Source organism: Oncorhynchus kisutch, linkage group LG15, assembly GCF_002021735.2.
Source record: "Oncorhynchus kisutch isolate 150728-3 linkage group LG15, Okis_V2, whole genome shotgun sequence".
Classification (NCBI taxonomy): domain Eukaryota; kingdom Metazoa; phylum Chordata; class Actinopteri; order Salmoniformes; family Salmonidae; genus Oncorhynchus; species Oncorhynchus kisutch.
The window spans coordinates 39,076,567-39,086,297 of record NC_034188.2 but is presented as its reverse complement, the minus strand read 5'-3'; positions in this window follow the sequence as shown (position 1 = coordinate 39,086,297).

Genomic DNA, 9,731 nt, shown 5'->3' with positions numbered 1-9,731 from the left:
CTCTGTCAATCATCGTTACCTGCAAGGAAACACGTGCCGTTATCATTACTTTGCACAAAAATGGCTTCACAGGCAAGGATATTGCTGCCAGTAAGATTGCACCTAAATCAACCATTTATCGGATCATCAAGAACTTCAAGGATAGCGGTTCAATTGTTGGGAAGAAGGCTCCAGGGCGCCCTAGAAATTCCTGTAAGCGCCAGGACCGTCTCCTAAACTTGATTCAGCTGCGGGATCGGGGCACCACCAGTACAGAGCTTGCTCAGGAATGGCAGCAGGCAGATGTGAGTGCATCTGCACGCACAGTGAGGCAAAGACTTTTGGAAGATGGCCTGGTGTCAAGAAGGGCAGCAAAGAATCCACCAGGAAAAACATCAGGGCCAGACTGATATTCTGCAAAAGGTAAAGGGATTGGACTACTGAGGACTGGGTTAAAGTTATTTTCTCTGATGAATCCCCTTTCCAATTTCCAATATTTTGAGTCCATAGTCAGGAAACTCCCCAGACCTTAATCCCATTGAGAACTTGTGGTCAAGCCTCAAGAGGCGGGTGGCCAATCACAAACCCACAAATTCTGATAAACTCCAAGCATTGATTATCCAAGAATGGACTGCCATCAGTCAGAATTTGGCCCAGAAGTTAATTAACAGCATGCCAGTGTGGATTGCAGAAGTCTTGAAAAAGAAGCGTCAACACTGCAAATATTGACTCTTTGCATCAACTTCATGTAATTGTCAATAAAAGCCATTGACACTTATGAAATGCTTGTAATTATACTTCAGTTTTCCAAAGTAACATCTGACAAAAATATCTAAAGACACTGAAGCAGCAAACATTGTGGAAATGAAAATGTGTCATTCTCAAAACATTTGGCCACGACTGTACTTTGTGCATGACACAAGTAATTTTCCCAACCATTGTTAACAGACATATTATTTCACTTATAATTCACTATATCACAATTCCAGTGGGCACGAAGTTTACATATACTGAGTTGACTGTGCTTTTAAACAGCTTGGAAAACTTAGAAGTTTCTGATAGGCTAATTTACATCAATTGAGTCAATTGGAGGTGTACATGTGGATGTATTTTAAGGCCTACTTCAAGGCCTCATGGAAAAAACACCTCCACAAGTCTGGTTCATCCTTAGGAGAAATTTTGCCTGAAGGTACCACATTCATCTGTACAAACAATAGTATGCAAGTATAAACACCATGGGGCCACGCAGCCGTCATACCGCTCAAAAAGGAGACATGTTCTGTCTCCTAGTGTCACGACTTCCACCGAAGTTGGCCCCTCTCCTTGTTCGGGCGGCGTTCGGCAGTCGACGTCACCGGTATTCTAGCCGCCACTGATCCACTTTTCATTTTCCATTTGTTTTATCTTCATTGTACACATCTGCTTTCCATTCCCATAATTATGTTCCTTATTTAACCCTCTGGTTCCCCCATGGTTTTGTGCATGTTTGTTCATTGTAAGTTAGTCTGTATTTGTGAGCTTGCTTATTTTACTTCGGGAAATATTTGTTGTTTTGAGTAAAGTTACGTGATTTACTCATCTCTGTTTCCTGCGCCTGACTCCGCCTTACCTGCTCCACCGAGATGCCTTACACCTAGAGATGAACGTACTTTGGTGCAAAAAGTGCAAATCAATCGCAAAACAACAGCAAAGGTCCTTGTGAAGATGCTGGAGGAAACAGGTACAAACATATCTATATCCACAGTAAAACGAGTCCTATATCCACATAACCTGAAAGGCCGCTCAGCAAGGAAGAAGCCACTGCTCCAAAACCGCCATAAAAAAGCCAGACTACGGTTTGCAACTGCACATGGGGACAAAGATCGTACTTTTTGGAGAAATGTCCTCTGGTCTGATGAAACACAAATAGAACTGGTTGGCTATAATGACCATCGTTCTGTTTGGAGGAAAAAGGGGGAGGCTTGCAAGCTGAAGAACACCATCCCAACCATGAAGCACGGGGGTGGCAGCATCATATTGTGGGGGTGTTTTGCTGCAGGAGTGTCTGGTGTACTTCACAAAATAGATGGTATCACAAGAGAGGAAAATTATGTGGATATATTGAAGCAACATCTCAAGGCATCAGTTAAAGCTTGGTTCGCAAATGGGTCTTCCAAATGGACAATGACCCCAAGCATACTGACTTAAGGACAACAAAGTCAAGGTATTGGAGTGGCCATCACAAAGCCCTGACCTCAATCCTATTGAAAAATTATGGGCAGAACTGAAAAGTATCTGCGAGCAAGGAAGCCTGCAAACCTGACTCAGTTACACCAGCTCTGTCAGGAGGAATGGGCCAAAATTCACCCACCTTATTGTGGGAAGCTTGTGGAAGGCTACCCAGAACGTTTGACCCAAGTTAAACAATTTAAAGCAATGCTACCAAATACTAATTGAGTGTATGTAAACTTCTGACCCACTGGGAATGTGATGAAAGAAATAAAAGCTGAAAGAAATAATTCTCTCTACTATTATTCTGACATTTCACATTCTTAATACAAAAACAATAAACAAATAACGACCGTAAAGCTATAAATGAGACCTGTGCTGACACAAGCAACTAACATAGACAATCACCCACAAACAAACAGTGCAACCCAGGCTACCTAAGTATGATTCTCAGTCAGAGACAACTAATGACACCTGCCTCTGATTGAGAACCATACTAGGCCAAAACATACAAATCCCCAAATCATAGAAAAACAAACATAGACTGCCCACCCAACTCACGCCCTGACCATACTAAATAAATACAAAACAAAGGAAATAAAGGTCACAACGTGACACCGATTTTGCAGGTTTTGTCATTTTTATCATAGGTACACTTCAACTGTGAGAGACGGAATCTAAAACAAAGTAATTCATTTGCATTTTATTGCATGACATAATTATTTGATACATCAGAAAAGCAGAACTTAATATTTGGTACAGAAAACGTTGTTTGCAATTACAGAGATCTTACGTTTCCTGTAGTTCTTGACCAGGTATAAACCAACATTGACCCGTGCTAGATAGTGTAGGGGTAGACAGTGCCTGGGAAGTCTTTAAATGTAGATTCCTTGATGTGGTGAAAGTGATGGCTCCCATTAGACAGATCAGAGTAAAGCAGACATCTAGCCCTTGGTTTAATCATGAGATTCTAGAATCTATCCAAGCAAGGAATAAGGCCTTTAAAAAATTTAAGAACTCTCAAGAGCAGGATGATTTTGTCCTATATAAACGTCACAGAAATGAAGCACAGAGCAGGATGGATGAAGCTAAGAGGGGTTACTTTGCTGAGAAAATCATTGAAAACATAAATGACCCTAAAAAGCTTTGGAAATCATTTAAGGAACTAGGATGTAGTAGTATTACCAAAACAAACTAAACAGTATTGGACTGAACATCAAAGGGGAGATGGCATATGAAAAAGCAAAGGTTGCCAATGAATACATTTTTTTTTTTACTTCTGTTGCCAGCAAGTTGGTTAGCAAGCTGCCCACCAGTTCTGGTTGTATGGAAGTAACCAAGTCAAGAAGTATTATGTAGAGTTAGGGGTTCAGCCAAACTCTTTTTATTTTGCAAAGGTAGCAATAGCCAAAATAGTCAGTATGCTGGCAGAGCTTAAATGCTCCAAAGCCACAGGCCTGGATAATATTCCTGCAAGGTTTCTAATAGATTGAACAAATTGGCGCTTGTATTACGCATATCGTTAATCTCTCTCTTGAATAAGGCACCTTTCCCAGGGACATGAAACAAGCTAAAGTTATACCACTGTATAAGAAGGGGATAAAGTCTGACCCTGGGAATTATAGACCTGTATCTATCCTCTGTGTAACATCAAAGATCCTGGAGAGAGTTGTACATGAGCAAATGTATGAATATGTTAACAAACAGGGTCTGATGTATGATTTTCAGTCGGATTTTCGAAAAACATACTCCACTGCCATTGATTCATGTCTATTTTACTTGACTGACTTGACTGACAATTGGCTCATTCATCCCCCTCCTCTCCCCTGTAACTATTCCCCAGGTCGCTGCTGCAAATGAGAACGTGTTCTCGGTTAACTTACCTGGTAAAATAACGGATAAATAAAATAAAATAAAATGTTCATCAGGAATGAGATATAAATCTGTGTGGAATGGTACTGCTTGACCTACAGAAGGCCTTAGATACAGTTAACCACTGTCTCCTAATCTACAAACTGGAGGCACTGGGGTTAAGCATTATTCCTCTAGGCTGGGTAAAGTCTTATTTATCAGGAAGGGAGCAAGTAGTAGAGGCTAATGGTTCACTGTCTAAGGCAAAACCAATGAGTTGTGGCGTTCCGCAGGGGAGCGTACTTGGGCCTCTGCTGTTTTTATTGTATATTAACAATATGAAAGATGCTTGTTCTTGCCATCTTTTTCTTTATGCGGATGACTCTACACTTCTGATGTCTCACAAAAGTAAAACTATGTTGGAGAGAATACTTAGCACAGAGATTACTAACATTAGCAAATGGCTTGGTTAAAATAAGCTCTCTCTGCACTGAAGCAATTATTTTTAGATCCAGACTTAAATTGTGTAGGTCGTCTGAAATCAGAGTGGAGTTAGGGGGTGAGGTGCTGACTACTAAAACCTCTGTTAGCTACATGGGATGTATCCTTGATGGAATCTTGGGAGGTGTGAGCATGGCCAAAAAGGTGCTAGGGAAGGTTAATGCCAGAACTAAGTTTTTGGCTAGATAGTCCAAGCTCCATGATAGTGCAAGCTACTGCCCTCATTCAATGTCATTTTGACTATGCTAGTACTTCCTGGTTTGGGGGCTTATCTAAATGTATGAAGGAGAAGCTCCAGATAGCCTAGAATTTTAATTTATTTTAATTTTACCTTAATTTAACCAGGCAAGTCAGTTAAGAACACATTCTTATTTTCAATGATGGCCTGGGAACAGTGGGTTAACTGCCTGTTCAGGGGCAGAATGACAGATTTGTACCTTGTCAGCTCGGGGGTTTGAATTCACAACCTTCCAGTTACTAGTCCAACGCTCTAACCACTAGGCTACGCTGCTGATCAGGGTAGTATTGAAGGCGAGTCCACATACTCACATAGGGGGGAGCTGCTTTCAGGAACTAAACTGGCTGCCTGTTGAGGCTAGGGTGTCACAGATTAGAGTAGGTTTGGTTTACAGGAGTATTTATGGTCCTGCGCCCAGATATCTAAGTGATTACTTTCCTCGTGTTAGGGATGCACACAATCACAGCACCAGATCAGGTGTTGCTGATGTGTGCTCATACAGGTTCAGGAGTAATGCTGGGTAAGGTACTTTCTTGTATACTGGAGCCTCAGAATGGAATGAGTTGCCTCTGCCCATAAAAACAACGTCCTCTCTGGGCAGCTTTAAACATAAAGTTAAAATATGTTTGATGTCCTCTGTGACCGTATGAATAACCCCTATGATGCAACTGGAAGGATGAGATAGATGTTTCTCTTCTCTGTTTTTGTTTTAGTATTTCACTGCCATACTGTTGTTTGATCTTGTCTAGCCATCTTGTCTCTAGAGGAACACAATGGAAATAAGTCCCGGACTTTATTGTGTGTTAACCTCAATGATTTTATTCATGTGCATGTAGGGCTTTTTAAGTTTTATGTGTGCTTTTTTTAAAATGGTCGAATTAATAAACTAAACTAAACTAAAACAAGTCTCCTTGATGAATGTTTGTGAAGTCGTGATTTGTGGTCGTTTGTCATGTCTTGTTAATTGGTTTTGGACCCCAGGAGGATTAGCTAGTGTTACGGCGTTAGCTAATGGGGATCTGAATAAACATGACAAATTGAAACTATCCGAGATCAGCACTCCTACTCTGTGAGGCTTTGTGAATGTGGGCCGGCATCGTTGAGTGCACTTTACTTATGAGTGGTCATGCTGTTTGCATACTGCCGAAGCACTCGAAGCACTCGTAGAGCAAGTGCGCTGACCTGCCCAAAAATTGCCGCTTTAAAATTAACATTAAAAACATGAAATGAAGTGCAGCTCCATTTTAACTTCATTGTCCGATAGTTTGAGCGAATCCTTTTTTAAAGGCCTAGCTCTATTTTGTTGACAGGTATTAATTTTTAAACTTAAACTTCTTGGTTAAGGTGCTGGGGGTGGGGGGGGGAGCATAGCGAGTGCAGTTATTCTATTAAAGTACGGTCTTCTTTCAAAATGTCATGTCTCATGCTCAACAGACAGTAGGAAATAAAAGCTGAATGCGTAGATGAAATATAGAAACATTGCCTTTACGAGTTCGACAAGAAAAGCAATCTGCTGAGGCATTTCATCAGTATTATGTCATGTCCATTCATTGTGCCAGGTGACCAAACTTAAAACTTTAGAAACTTTATTTATTTGGTACAGCTCAACAGGATTTTGCTTTCATTGTCCGATCCTACAGTAGTATCATTACATCCCAAAAAGCACCAGAGACCAGCGCCAATAGCATTGTTATTCAGATTGAAATTAAAAACAGTAACGCATTTAACAATTTTTCAAGTTGGGTTTTCATCCAGTCAGTTATTGGGAGATCTCATTGCACGCTACGCTATAACAAGTGTGTGGGCTCTGTTTTAATAATCTTATGGATTTGTTTATTTACAGCATTACAGATCACGGACATGAATTTGAAACTGATATAAAGTTAGATAATCAGAGTTGGGACTATATGTGCAGGGACACCTTCTGCAAAATCTGAGCAATTAGAATGTCCCAAAGAACTTGAGCCAACATTGTGTCCTTCCCTTACACATTGTTTTTATGATCTTCAATAACAAAATCCCTCTATGCAGGGTGTGAGAATATTGGTAAATAGGTTAATTCATTCTGCGTTTTAACACTTCAGTTTGGAATCCGCTTAGTACATGGCCACTATGTGCGTTAATTCTATTGTGTATCTGGACACTTCCGTTTCCACTCCACTATAGCCACAGGTTATTTTAAGACACCAACGATAACATCCACCCCTTTCAGGACAACACAGAACAGTAGAACAATCATGGTGCCCCATCTAGGAAACCTATGACATCTGAAGTACACCTTACTCCCGGAGGTAAAGCATCAACAATGTCTGCTGTCCTGACAGACACAACCTATCATGATTAGCTGGGAGGTTTTGAAAGTGCAGGGTCATACAAGTACTTCTCAAACTATACATAATTAATACAAAAGGAGGGGACTTAAATCCTAGGATTGAACCCGAGGAGCAATAGTTTGTCCCTGTGGTCCTCCTATTCAAAAGTATCCTCGACAAGATAGCTGCTACAGCTACACAGATTCTGAAGTGAGTTATTACCCGATTCGTCAGCCTAACGAAAGCACAAAAAATACCCATTGCCATATCCCCTCAAAGAAATGACTGAAGTTCTCATATTAGTACTCATTTCCTATTCTTTTACATGTTAATAAAAAGCCCATTGTGTGGATTCAGAAGCAAAGAGCGAAAATTGCACAATTCACCTTTCATTAAGAATGAACAACTATTACATATTGCCATGGGATAAATAATCAGGTTCACTCTCCCAAGTTGCACTCTTCCATCACATGTACAGCTGTTTCTCAAGAGCTTGCACACGAATTAAATGCTATTGAGCCCATACTACTACACTGTCTGAGCCAAGAACTACATGTTTTCTGGTAAGTTTTAATTACAACACTGGGTGGGGTGAATATAATTTATATGACATACATTCTTTTTTTGTTAACTAGTAAATAGTAGCCTACAGCAAAGTGTGTTTAAATCATTTATAACTTGTTAACTATGTCTGCTAGTTAGTTTTTTCTACCATGTGGGTTTTAGCTTGCTTGAGCCTGCTAACTGAGGAGTGTTAATTCACCTATTTCCATACATGTTTCATTCTAAAACATTTATCTTACAAAGGAGTTGTTTAATCTAACTGCTTAACTATTTATCTGTACATGGAATTGTATTTGTTTTTTTTACTCATTTTTACAAGAAAACGCCATGGGCACTATCTGATGTGTGGAAACATTTCACTGCAGCTAACATTTTACTGCAGCTAATGTAGAAGGAAAAGCTGTGTACATTTGCAAATACTGTGCCAAATCGTATGTGAAGAATGCAACAAAGATGCAGAATCATCTGTCAAAATGCATAAAGTTCCCTCAGCGCTCACAACAAGCAACCTTTGACAAAAGTCCCTCTACTTCTATTCGAGGTGAAAATTATGAATCAGACACCTTATCGATAGCAACAGCTCATGGTCCTCCTGGAATCAGAAGTTTTTTTGACTCAATGGAGGAACGTAGAGAAATGCTGATGAATGTCTTGCTTGAGCTGTGTATGCAACTGGTTCACCTCTTATGCTCACAGGCTGTGTATTGGAAGAGATTTCTGAATGTTCTTTGCCCAGCATACACCTCTCCAACCAGGCACCAGGCTTTATCTACTCATTTGCTGGATGCAGAGTTCAACAGAGTTCAAGTGAAGGTCAATCAAATCAAAGAGAAAGCAGACTGTATTGCAATCATCCCCTATGGGTGGTCGAATGTCCGTGTGCAAGGAATAATTATCTACATCATCTCCTCCCCTCAACCAGTATTCTACAAGAGCACAGACACAAGGGACAACATACACACTGGTTTCAAAATTGCAGATGAGTTGAAGGCAGTCATCAATGGCCTTGGACCACAGAAGGTATTTGCACTGTTGACAGCCTATGCTGCGAACATGAAGGCTGCTTGGTCTAAAGTGGAGGAGTCCTACCCTCACATCACACCCATTGGCTGTGCTGCTCATGCATTGAATCTGCTCCTCAAGGACATCATGGCACTGAAAACAATGGATACACTCTACAAGAGAGCCAAGGAATTGGTTAGGTATGTGAAGGTTCATCAAGTTAGAGCAGCAATCTACCTCCCCAAGCAAAGTGAGAAGAATAAAGCTGCCCAGCAACACCCATATGGGTGGTGTTGTCATCATGTTTGTCAGTCTCCTGGAGGGGAAGGAGTCTCTCCAAGAAATGGCCATATCACAGTCTGTCGATATGAACAGCCACATCAAGAGGATCCTCCTGGATTATGTATTTTGGGAGAGAGTGGTAAGCAGCCTGAAACCTATAGCAGTAGCCATTACACGGATTGAGGGAGACAATGACATCCTGTCTGATGTTCAGACTCTGCTTGCAGATGTTAGAAAAGAAATCCGTACTGCCCTGCCCACTTACCTGTTGCTCCAAGCAGAGGAAACTGCAGTTCTGAAATACATCAAAAAGCATGAAGACTTCTGCCTGAAGCCCATACATGCTGCAATGTACAAGTTGGACCCCAAGTATTCTGACAAGAACATCCTTTCCGGTGCACAGATCAATAAGGCCTATGGTCTCATCACTACCGTGTCTCGCCACCTTGGCCTGGAAGAGTGCAAGGTTCTAGGCAGTCTGGCAAAGTACATTTCCAAGCAAGGACTTTGGGATGGAGATGCAATATGGCAGTCGTGCCAACATATCTCATCAGCCACCTGGTGGAAGGGACTTTGTGGATCTGAGGCTCATTCCCCTGTTGCCTCCATCACTCTCCATCCCACCAACATCAACTGCCTCTGAGCGCAACTTGTCCTTGTTTGGGAACACACACACCAAAGTGCACAACAGGCTGACCAATACAAGGCTTGAAAAATTGGTGGCCATCTGTGCAAATTTGAGGCTTTTTGAGCCTGACAACGAGCCATCCTCAAGAAGGTTGGGAAGTGACAGT